Source organism: Mytilus galloprovincialis, chromosome 2 (assembly GCF_965363235.1).
Source record: "Mytilus galloprovincialis chromosome 2, xbMytGall1.hap1.1, whole genome shotgun sequence".
NCBI classification, from domain to species: domain Eukaryota; kingdom Metazoa; phylum Mollusca; class Bivalvia; order Mytilida; family Mytilidae; genus Mytilus; species Mytilus galloprovincialis.
Window position 1 is genome coordinate 22,560,747 of NC_134839.1, and position 12,678 is coordinate 22,573,424.

Consider the following 12,678-nt stretch of genomic DNA (forward strand, 5'->3'; position numbering starts at 1 on the left):
GGAGCTCTGATAGTAACGAATCTTGATCAAGTAGAGATGTCGGACCGACCAATCCGACCTAAATTACAACCTATTGCTGGTCCATAAAGCTGAAATGACGATATTTTAGTGAACGATAGTAGATATGAAACAGATGTGTCAATAGATATATATAGGAAGATGTGGCATGACGGTGCCAATGAGACAACTCTCAATCCAAGTAATAATCGGCCTTCAACACAGAGCCTTGGCTTACACCGAACAGCAAGATAAAAAAGGCCCCAAAAATTACTAGTGTAAAACCATTCAAACGGGAAAACCAACGGTCTAATCTATATGAAAACAAGAAGCATGGTTGAGCCGTTAGAGAAAATAGACAAGAAGTCCCAATTACATACAGACAAACAAAACCTGAAGAGAATTAATATATTTTATGGGAAAATGACAATGAGAATAATGGTTGCAGTATGAACGTAGTCAGGTCGTGAGAAGAGCGTGATGAGGACGGCAAGGGCGTGCTAGAATCGTTCTATGGTCGTGAACAGCGTGGTATAGTCGTAGTTGAAGCGTAGTTTGGTCGCGGAGAGAACGTGATGATCGTAGTGAGGTCGTAATAACGTCGCAATGAGATCGTAGCGCAGTTTCTCCGAATAGAATCACGCTTTCGCTACGCTCTCACTACGATGGTACAGCGACCTTTGCGATCTTACTACGATCTTAATGCGCTCTCACTACGCTTCTACTACGATCTGATTTGGCCACGACCGCACCACGATTGTTTTGAACATGTTCAAAGTTGGCCACGCTCATCACGATCTTGAAGACCTCACCACGACCGTGATACGACCTTACTGCGATCTACACGATCGTACTACGATCATCAAAATTTGCATTTTTTTCACAGATCGTAGTGCGATCGTGGCCTAGTGGGACTGGGGTATTAGGGGCCAAAAAAGGTCCCAAATAAGCATTATTCTTGGTTTTCGCACAATAACTTTAGTATAAGTAAATAGAAATCAATGAAATTTAAACACAAGGTTTATGACCACAAAAGGAAGGTTGAGATTGATTTTGGGAGTTGAGGTCCCAACAGTTTAGGAATTACAGGGCCAAAAAGGGGCCCAAATAAGCATTATTCTTGGTTTTCACACCATAACTTTAGTATAAGTAAATAGAAATCTATGAAATTTAAACACAAGGTTTATAACCATAAAAAGAAAGGTTGGGATTGATTTCGGGAGTTTTGGTCGCAACAGTTTAGGAATAAGGGGTCCAAAATTGAACTTTTTTTTGTTTGATTTCATCAAACATTGAATAATTGGGGTTCTTTGATATGCCGATTCTAACTGTGTATGTAGATTCTTAATTTTTGGTCCCGTTTTCAAATTGGTCTACATTTAGGTCCAAAGGGTCCAAAATTAAATTGTTTGAATTTAACAAAAATTGAATCCTTGGGGTTCTTTGATATGCTGAATCTAAAAATGTACTTAGATTTTTGATTATTGGCCCAGTTTTCAAGTTGGTCCAAATCGGGGTCCGAAATTAAACTTTGTTTGATTTCATCAAAAATTGAATAAATGGGGTTCTTTGACATGCCAAATCTAACTGTGTATGTAGATTCTTAATTTTTGGTCCCGTTTACAAATTGGTCTACATTAAAGTCCAAAGGGTCCAATATTAAACTAAGTTTGATTTTAAAAAAAATTGAATTCTTGGGCTTTTTTGATATGCTGAATCTAAACAAAATTTTTGATTATGGGCCCAGTTTTCAAGTTGGTTCAAATCAGGATCCAAAATTATTATATTAAGTATTGTGCAATAGCAAGAAATTTTCAATTGCACAGTATTCAACAATAGCAAGAAATCTTAAATTGCACAGTATTGCGCAATAGCAAGAAATCTTCAATTGCACAGTATTGTGCAATAGCAAATATTTTCTATTGCACAGTATTGCGCAATAGCAAGAAATATCTAATTGCACAATATTGTGCAATAGCAAGAAATTTTCAATTGGAGTTATCTTTCTTTGTCCAGAATAGTAGTTGAATCAACTTAAATTATTGTTTTATACAATATACAATGTATATTCACTTTTACTACCAACTGATAAATTAAAACAATCTTTACCACTCAGTGATAGCAAGCACTTTATTTTACGTTTTAATATTTTATGATGTATTTAAATGAGTAGTTATTGTTGCAAACTCCATTAGAAATTTGAATTGAGATCAGTTTTAGGAAAAGGGAAAGGGGGAAGTGAAATAAAAGGGGGGGGGGGGGTTAAATTTTTCTCATTTCATATTTCATAAATAAAAAGAAAATTTCTTCAAACATTTTTTTGAGAGGATTAATATTCAACAGCATAGTGAATTGCTCAAAGGCAAAAAAAAAATATTTTAAGTTCATTAGACCACATTCATTCTGTGTCAGAAACCTATGCAGTGTCAACTATTTAATCACAATCCAAATTTAGAGCTGAATCCAGCTTGAATGTTGTGTCCATACTTGCCCCAACCGTTCAGGGTTCAACTTCTGGGGTCGTATAAAGCTGTGCCCTGTGGAGCATCAGGTTGGTTATTATCTTGAATAGAATTAATGATAAAGATAAACTGTAAACAATAAAAAATTTCAGCAAAGATCTACAAATAAGTTTATAAAACCAAAACTGTCAATTGACCCCTGAAGGAGTAATTGACCTTTAAAGACAATTTTACACAATTTGTTTATCATGTTTTCAAACTTTAAAAAATCTTCTCCTTTGAAACTACTGAACCAATTCCAAGCAAACTTAGCTAGAGGTATAGGGGAGGGTTGAGATCTCATAAACATGTTTAACCCCGCCACATTTTTGGGCCTTTTGGGAGTTTAGTATGGTGTTCATTATCACTGAACTAGTATATATATTTGTTTAGGGTCCAACTGAAAGACGCCTCCGGGTGCGGGAATTTCTTGCTGCTGTGAAGACCTGTTGGTGACCTTCTGATGTCTGTTCTATGGTCAGATTGTTGTCTCTTTGACACATTCCCCATTTCCATTCTCATTTTTATACGACCGCAAAAATTGAAAATTTTTTGGTCGTATATTGGTATGACGTTGGTGTCGTCCGAATACTTTTAGTTTTCGCACTCTATCTTTAGTGAAAGTGAATAGAAATCTATGAAATTTTAACACAAGGTTTATGACCACAAAAGGAAGGTTGGGATTGATTTTGGGAGTTTTGGTTCCAACAGTTTAGGAATTAGGGGCCAAAAAAGGGCCCAAATAAGCATTATCCTAGGTTTTCGCACAATAACTTTAGTATAAGTAAATAGAAATCAATGAAATTTAAACACAAGGTTTATGACCACAAAAGGAAGGTTGAGATTGATTTTGGGAGTTGAGGTCCCAACAGTTTAGGAATTACAGGGCCAAAAAGGGCCCAAATAAGCATTATTCTTGGTTTTCACACCATAACTTTAGTATAAGTAAATAGAAATCTATGAAATTTAAACACAAGGTTTATAACCATAAAAAGAAAGGTTGGGATTGATTTTGGGAGTTTTGGTCGCAACAGTTTAGGAATAAGGGGTCCAAAGGGTCCAAAATTGAATTTTTTTTTGTTTGATTTCATCAAAAATTGAATAATTGGGGTTCTTTGATATGCCGAATCTAACTGTGTATGTAGATTCATAATTTTTGGTCCCGTTTTCAAATTGGTCTACATTAAGGTCCAAAGGGTCCAAAATTAAAATTCGTTTGATTTTAACAAAAATTGAATCCTTTGGGTTCTTTGATATGCTGAATCTAAAAATGTACTTAGATTTTTGATTATGGGCCCAGTTTTCAATTTGGTCCAAATCAGGGTTCAAAATTAAACTTTGTTTGATTTCATCAAAAATTGAATAAATGGGGTTCTTTGATATGCCAAATCTAACTGTGTATGTAGATTCTTAATTTTTGGTCCCGTTTTCAAATTGGTCTTCATTAAAGTCCTAAGGGTCCAATATTAAACTAAGTTTGATTTTAACAAAAATTGAATTCGTGGGCTTTTTTGATATGCTGAATCTAAACATGTACTTAGATTTTTGATTATGGTCCCAGTTTTCAAGTTGGTTCAAATCAGGATCCAAAATTATTATATTAAGTATTGTGCAATAGCAAGAAATTTTCAATTGCACAGTATTGTGCAATAGCAAATATTTTTAATTGCACAGTATTGTGCAATAGCATGAAATATCTAATTGCACAATATTGTGCAATAGCAAGAAATTTTCAATTGGAGTTATCTTTCTTTGTCCAGCATAGTAGTTGAATCAACTTAAATCATTGTTTTATACAATATACAATGTATATTCACTTTTACTACCAACTGATAAATTAAAACAATCTTTACCATTCAGTGATAACAAGCACTTTATTTTACATTTTAATATTGTATGATGTATTTAAATGAGTAGTTATTGTTGCAAACTCCATTAGAAATTTGAATTGAGATCAGTTTTAGAAAAAGGGAAAGGGGATGTGAAAAAAAAATGGGGGGGGGGGGGGTTAAATTTTTCTTATTTCAGATTTCATAAATAAAAAGAAAATTTCTTCAAACATTTTTTCAACAGCATAGTGAATTGCTCAAAGGCAAAAAAAATATTTTAAGTTCATTAGACCACATTCATTCTGTGTCAGAAACCTATGCTGTGTCAATTATTTAATCACAATCCAAATTTAGATCTGAATCCAGCTTGAATGTTGTGTCCATACTTGCCCCAACCATTCAGGGTTCAACCTCTGCGGTTGTATAAAGCTGCGCCCTGTGGAGCATCTGGTTATAAAGTAGAATGATATGATTTTTGATGTTTTTTGTAATCTTGAATTGATTAACGATTTGCATAAAACCCCCCCAAAAAAAACAAAGTAAGATTAAATTGGACACCTAAACTCCTAAACAAAAAAATAAATGACAAACCAGATGCTCCGCAGACGCAGCTTTATACGACCGCAGAGGTTGAACCCTGAATGGTTGGGGAAAGTATGGACACAACATTCAAGCTGGATTCAGCTCTAAATTTGGATTGTGATTAAATAGTTGACACAGCATAGGTTGGTGACACAGAATGAATGTGGTCTAATGAACTTAAAAAAAAAATCGCTATGCTGTTGAATATTAATCCTCTCAAAAAAATGTTTGAAGAAATTTTCTTTTTATTTATGAAATATGAAATGAGAAAAATTGACCCCCCCCCCCCCCCCCCCCCCAATTTTGTTTTCACATCCCCCTTTTCCTTATTCCAAAACTGATCTCAATTCAAATTTCTAATGGAGTTTGCAACAATAACTGCTCATTTAAATACATCATAAAATATTAAAATGTAAAAAAAAGTGCTTTTAATCACTGAATGGTAAAGATTGTTTTAATTTATCAGTTGGTAGTAAAAGTGAAAATACATTGTATATTGTATAAAACAATGATTTAAGTTGATTAAACTACTATTCTGGACAAAGAAAGATAACTCAAATTTTCAAAGAATATTGAAAATATCTTGCTATTGCACAAATATCTATTCTGGACAAAGAAAGATAACTCCAAATAACTGAAAATTGATTGCTATTTCACAATATTGTGCAATAAGATATTTCTTGCTATTGCGCAATACTGTCAATTGAAGATTTCTTGCTATTGAACCATACTGTGCAATTGAAAATTTCTTGCTATTGCACAATACTGTACAATTGAAGATTTCTTGCTATTGCTGAATACTGTTCAATTGAAAATTTCTTGCTATTGCACAATACTTAATACAATAATTTTGAATCCTGTTTGGACCAACTTGAAAACTGGGCCCATAATCAAAAATCTAAGTACATGTTTAGATTCAGCATATCAAAGAAGCCCAAGAATTTAATTTTTGTTAAAATCAAACTTAGTTTAATTTTGGACCCTTTGGACCTTAATGAAGACCAATTTGAAAACGGGACCAAAAATTAAGAATCTACTAACACAGTTAGATTTGGCATATCAAAGAACCCCAATTATTCAATTTTTGATGAAATCAAAATAAGTTTAATTTTGGACCCTTTGGACTTTAATGTAGACCAATTTGAAAACGGGACCAAAAATTAAGAATCTACATACACAGTTAAATTCAGCATATCAAAGAACCCCAATTATTTAATTTTTGATGAAATCAAACAAAGTTTAATTTTGAACCCTTTGGGCCCCTTATTCTTAAACTGTTAGGACCAAAACTCCAAAAATCAATACCAACCTTCCTTTTGTGGTCATACACCTTGTGTTGAAATTTTATAGATATCTATTCACTTATACTAAAGTTATTGTGCGAAAACCAAGAATAATGCTTATTTGGGCACTTTTTGGCCCCTAATTCCTAAACTGTTGGAACCAAAACTCCCAAAATCAATCCCAACCTTTCTTTTGTGGTCATAAACCTTGTGTCAACATTTCATAGGTTTCTATTAACTTAAACTAAAGTTATAGTGCGAAAACCAAGAAAATGCTTATTTGGGCCCTTTTTATACGACCGCAAATTTTGAAAAAATTTTCGTCGTATATTGCTATCACGTTGGCGTCGGCGTCGTCGTCGTCGTCGTCGTCGTCGTCGTCGTCCGGCGTCCGAATACTTTTAGTTTTCGCACTCTAACTTTAGTAAAAGTGAATAGAAATCTATGAAATTTTAACACAAGGTTTATGACCATAAAAGGAAGGTTGGTATTGATTTTGGGAGTTTTGGTCCCAACATTTTAGGAATAAGGGGCCAAAAAGGGCCCAAATAAGCATTTTCTTGGTTTTCGCACCATAACTTTAGTTTAAGTTAATAGAAATCTATGAAATTTTGACACAAGGTTTATGACCACAAAAGAAAGATTGGGATTGATTTTGGGAGTTTTGGTTTCAATAGTTTAGGAATAAGGGGCCAATAAAGGGCCCAAATAAGCATTTTTCTTGGTTTTTGCACAATAACCTTAGGTTAAGTAAATGGAAATCTATGAAATTTAAACACAATGTTTATGACCACAAAAGGAAGGTTGGTATTGATTTTGGGAGTTTAGGACCCAACAGATTAGGAATTAGGGGCCAAAAAGGGACCCAAATAAGCATTTTTCTTGGTTTTCGCACTATAATGTTAGTATAAGTAAATACAAATCTATGAAATTTAAACACAAGGCTTATGACCATAAAAGGAAGGTTGGTATTGATTTTGGGAGTTTTGGTCCCAACAGTTTAGGAAAAAGGGGCCCAAAGGGTCCAAAATTAAACTTTGTTTGATTTCATCAAAATTGAATAATTGGGGTTCTTTGATATGCCGAATCTAACTGTATATGTAGATTCTCAACTTTTGGTCCCATTTTCAAATTGGTCTACATTAAGGTCCAAAGGGTCCAAAATTAAACTTAGTTTGATTTTGACAAAAAATGAATCGGTTGGGTTCTTTGATATGTTGAATCTAAAAATGTACTTAGATTCTTGATTATTGAAGTTTTTTTGGTCCAGTTTTCAAATTGGTCTACATTAAGGTCCAAAGGGTCCAAAATTAAACTTTGTTTGATTTCATCAAAAATTGAATCCTTGGGGTTCTTTGATATGCCAAATCTAACTGTGTATGTAGATTCTTCATTTTTGGTCCTGTTTTCAAATTTCAAATTCTACATTAAAGTCCAAAGGGTCCAAAATTAAACTAAGTTTGATTTTAACAAAAATTGAATTCTTGGGCCTCTTTGATATGCTGAATCTAAACATGTACTTAGATTTTTGATTATGGGCCCAGTTTTCAAGTTGGTCCAAATCAGGATCTAAAATTATTATATTAAGTATTGTGCAATAGCAAGTCTTTTCAATTGCACAGTATTGTGCAATGGCAAGAAATATCTAATTGCACAATATTGTGAAATAGCAAATTTTTTTTTAATTAGAGTTATCTTTCTTTGTCCAGAATAGTAAGCAAGAAATATCCTATTTGTGCAATAGCAAGAATTTTTTTTAATTGGAGTTATCTTTCTTTGTCCAGAATCAACTTAAATCTTTGTTATATACAATATACAATGTATATACACTTTTTACTACCAACTGATAAATTTAAATAATCTTTACCATTCGGTGATAACAAGCAGTTTTTTTACATCTTAATATTTTATGATGTATTTAAATGAGTAGTTATTGTTGCAAACTCCATTAGAAATTTGAATTGATATCAGTTTTGAAAAAGGGAAACGGGGATGTGAAAAAAAAGGGGGGGGGTTAAATTTTTCTCATTTCAGATTTCATAAATAAAAAGAAAATTTCTTCAAACATTTTTTTGAGAGGATTAATATTCAACAGCATAGTGATTTGCTCAAAGGCAAAAAAAACCTTTTAAGTTCATTAGACCACATTCATTCTGTGTCAGAAACCTATGCTGTGTCAACTATTTAATTTAAGATTTAAAAAGTTTGAAGAAGAAATCTTTAATTGATTTGTAAAATCTTGGCATTTGTTTTGTGTAAAAAAAAACCATGTAATGTCAAAAATTTGATCACAATCCAAATTCAGAGCTGTATCATGCTTGAATGTTTTGTCCATACTTGCCCCAACTGTTCAGGGTTCGACCTCTGCGGTCGTATAAAGCTGCGCCCTGCGGAGCACCTGGTTGGCCCCTAATTCCTAAAATGTTGGGACCAAAACTCCCAAAATCAATACCAACCTTCCTTTTGTGGTCATAAACCTTGTGTTAAAATTTCATAGATCTCTTTTCACTTTTACTAAAGTTAGAGTGCGAAAACTAAAAGTATTCGGACGACGACGACGACGACGACGCCGACGCCAACGTGATAGCAATATACGACGAAAATTTTTTCAAAATTTGCGGTCGTATAAAAATCAAGGTGACCGATTCAGGCTCTTGAGAGCCTCTTTGTTTCTGTTAGATTTATATATGCGAATGGTCACATATACTTTCATAAATAGTTCTCTGACATTAACAATATAGGAAAAATGTCATTGTATCAATTTGTATCTTGTCTGTCCACTGTAGTTTGTGTTTGGATATATTATAGGTTTGTATCAGATTTAGATTGTTTTTGGTCTTCTTTCATTTAATGGTAATTTACTGAATTGAGTGAATTGTTTTGTACAAATGTTTTTAAGGAACTTTTACTGTTGAACTTAAAAATATCCAATTATTACAGATTTTTTGGTCATTTTAAAAGTTGTTTTAGTTATATTCAATGTGTTCTGGTGTGAAGAAAATATCTTGAAAATGTGTTGACAGGAAAGTTTGAAAATTTCCATTCTTCATATGATGAAGGTACATACATTTATAAGACATTTTCAAGCATGACCTTTTTTGAATCATCTATTATATAGTGTTATATACTGGTGGTGTCCATATCTAATTATACCCCAAACAACGAAGTTGCGAAGGGTATAATGATTTTGACCCATCAGTCTGTCTGTCCGTCCATCAGTACTGTTCTTATCATTGCAACTCCTCTGAAACCACACAACAGAATTTCATGAAGGACATTACATGTAGATGTGCATATCGACAGGAAATTATGATTCAATTTTTTTTCTCGGAGTTCGTCTCTGGGAACTTATTTGCTTCAATATACTTCAATATGGCACTGCAACAGTTTGTCATCGCAACTCCTCTGAAACCACACACAAGAATTTCATGAAACTCTATAGATAATAAGGACATACTATGTAGATGTGCATATTGACAGGAAATTATGATTCAATTTTTTTTCTAGGAGTTCGTCTCTGGGAACTTATTTGCTTCAATATACTACTGCAATAGTTTGTCATTGCAACAACTCTGAAACTACCATATAGAAATGCATATAATTTTGTAGATAATAAGAACATACTATGTAGATGTGCATATCGACAGGAAATTTTTCCTGTTGATATGCACATATTTTTCTAGGAGTTGCGCCCCTTTGAATTTTTTTACTTCAATATACTAGTTTGTCACCAGAACTCCTCTGAAATCTCATAACAGAATGTCATGAAACGTTTTTGATAATAAGGACAATACTATGTAGATATGCATATCGACAGTAAATTATGATTTAATTTTATTTTATTTGTCCAGTGACAATGTGGGATGTGGGGTATGTGAGCACGCTCACAAAGGTTCTTTAATTTAAACAAGAATTTAAAAACAGTTTTTGCTGTTTCTTTTCAACAGCATGTGGTACTTGGACATAAGAGCAAATAACTTCAACTTAAATCAAAACCAGATGCTCCACAAGGTGTAGCTTTATACGACAGCAGAGGTTGAACTCTGAACAGTTGGGGCAAGTATGGACACTACATTTAAGCTTGATACAGCTCTGAATTTGGATTGTGATTAAATAGTTGACACAACATAGGTTTCTGACACAGAATGAATGTGGTCTAAGAACTTAAACTTAAAAAACTTAAAAATTTTAAATTGGACATTTGCCTATTATGGTCCAATATCCAAAATCTAAATACATTGTTAGATTCAGCATATCATAGAACCCCAAGAATTCAATTTTTGATGAACTCAAATAATGTTCAATTTTAGACACTTTAGACCTCAATGTGGACCAATTTGATGACAGGGCCCAAATATTTAAAATCTAAATACATGGTTAGATTCAGCATATTGAAGAACCCCATATATTCAATTTTTGTTGTAATCAAACAAAGTTTAATTTTGGACAAACTTGAAAACTGGGCCCATAATCAAAAATCTAAATTCATGTTTAGATTCAGCATATCAAAAAACCCCAAGAATTCAATTTTTGTTAAAATCAAACTAAAGTTAATTTTGGACCTGTTTGACCTTAATGTAGACCAATTTGAAAACAGGACCCAAAATTAAGAATCTAAATACACGGTTAGATTTGGCATATATCAAAGAACCCCAATAATTCATTTTTTTATGAAATCAAACAAAGTTTAATTTTGGACCCTTTTGGACCCTAATTACTAAACTGTTTGAACCAAAACTCCCAAAATCAATCCCAACCTTTCTTTTGTGGTCATAAACCTTGTGTTAAAATTTCATAGATTTCTATATACTTATACTAAAGTGTTTGTGCAACAACCAAGAAAAATGCTTATTTGGGCCCTAATTCCTAAACTGTTGGGACGAAAACTCTCAAAATCAATTCCAACCTTCCTTTTGTGGATAAACCTTATGATAAAAATTTCATAAGATTTCTGTTTACTTATAATTAAGTTATTGTGCAAAAACCATGAACAATGCTTATTTGGGCCCTTTTTGGCCCCTAATTCCTAAATTATTGGGAACAAGACTCCCAAAATCAATCCCAACCTTCTTTTTATGGTCATATACCTTGTGTTTAAATTTCATAGATTTCTATTTACTTATACTAAAGTGATAGTGCGAAAACCAAATGTCTTTGGACAACGACGACGATGCCAACGTCATACCAATATACGACCAAAAAATTTTCAATTTTTGCGGTCGTATAACTAGGTGTACAGTAGAGATCAGGTATTCCTGTAGACTTTATTGTCATTCTATTAGCTAGCATGCTAAAATCAGATTCTTTCAGTGTAAATGTAGTATGAAGCAGGGTTGATTCATACCTTCATCATTCCTGAATATACATGAAATATTTGTTGTTCTACCTTAAATGGCCATAAAATAATTGTTGAGACAGGGCTTTATTTAACATCTTTAACAAAAAAAAGGAAAAAAATCTCTTTTTGGCTCTATATTCACTACACTATCAAGAAGTTGAATACCTTAAGCATACTTTCCTGTTAAAAATTAACCAAAACACAACACAACAATCTTGAGGTAGCAACTAGTAATGAGTGCTAAGCATTTATGCTGCTTAGTTGGAAGTATAATTTGTTGACTTTTAGGCAACTAGATGATGTTAGCTTCTATATACAGAAAATTCAAAGTCTATGAACCATAACTGTACACAAAAGACAAATGTTTTTCGACAAAAAGAGTTTTCTACAACCCTGTCAGTTAATTTGATTGCAGTTCAACAGAAATAAGATTGAAACATGCCAAATGATGGCAAAAAAATGGCATTTTTACACCCAATTTCACAAACTATATTTTCCAATACTACTTCTTTTACACAGCAACATTATATACCTTCTTTTTCTTAAAACATCACATAAAATGGTCAAATGAAAAACTGTGAGTAATACCAAAACAAATATCTATACTTTTATTTACATTATAAAAAATTAATTACACTTAATTTTTAACGGTAAAAATGGAAATTCTCGTGCGGTGGTAATATTCACCTATTTAGCGAATCACATAAAATGTGGGAAAATATTCCCCACTTGAATATTTTAAACAAATCAACAATATTTATGGGAAGGGCCCATTTATCATTTGATAAGTGAATACAACCACAGAACGAGACGTTAATGCATTGAAATTGCAAATATTTATAGTATATAACTATTGATGAAATGACATTAGATTCAAATAAGAATTCACTTTTCTAGAAACATAATCTTTCAATCAGTTTAATTGAGGTCTGGAGCTGGCATGTCAGTTAACTGCTAGTAGTCTGTTGTTATTTATGTATTATTGTCATTTTATTTATTTTCTTTTGTTACATCTTTTGACATCAGACTCAGACTTCTCTTGAACTGAATTTTAATGTGCGTATTGTTATTCTTTTACTTTTCTACATTGGCTAGAGGTATAGGGGGAGGGTTGAGATCTCATAAACATGTTTAACCCCGCCGCAATT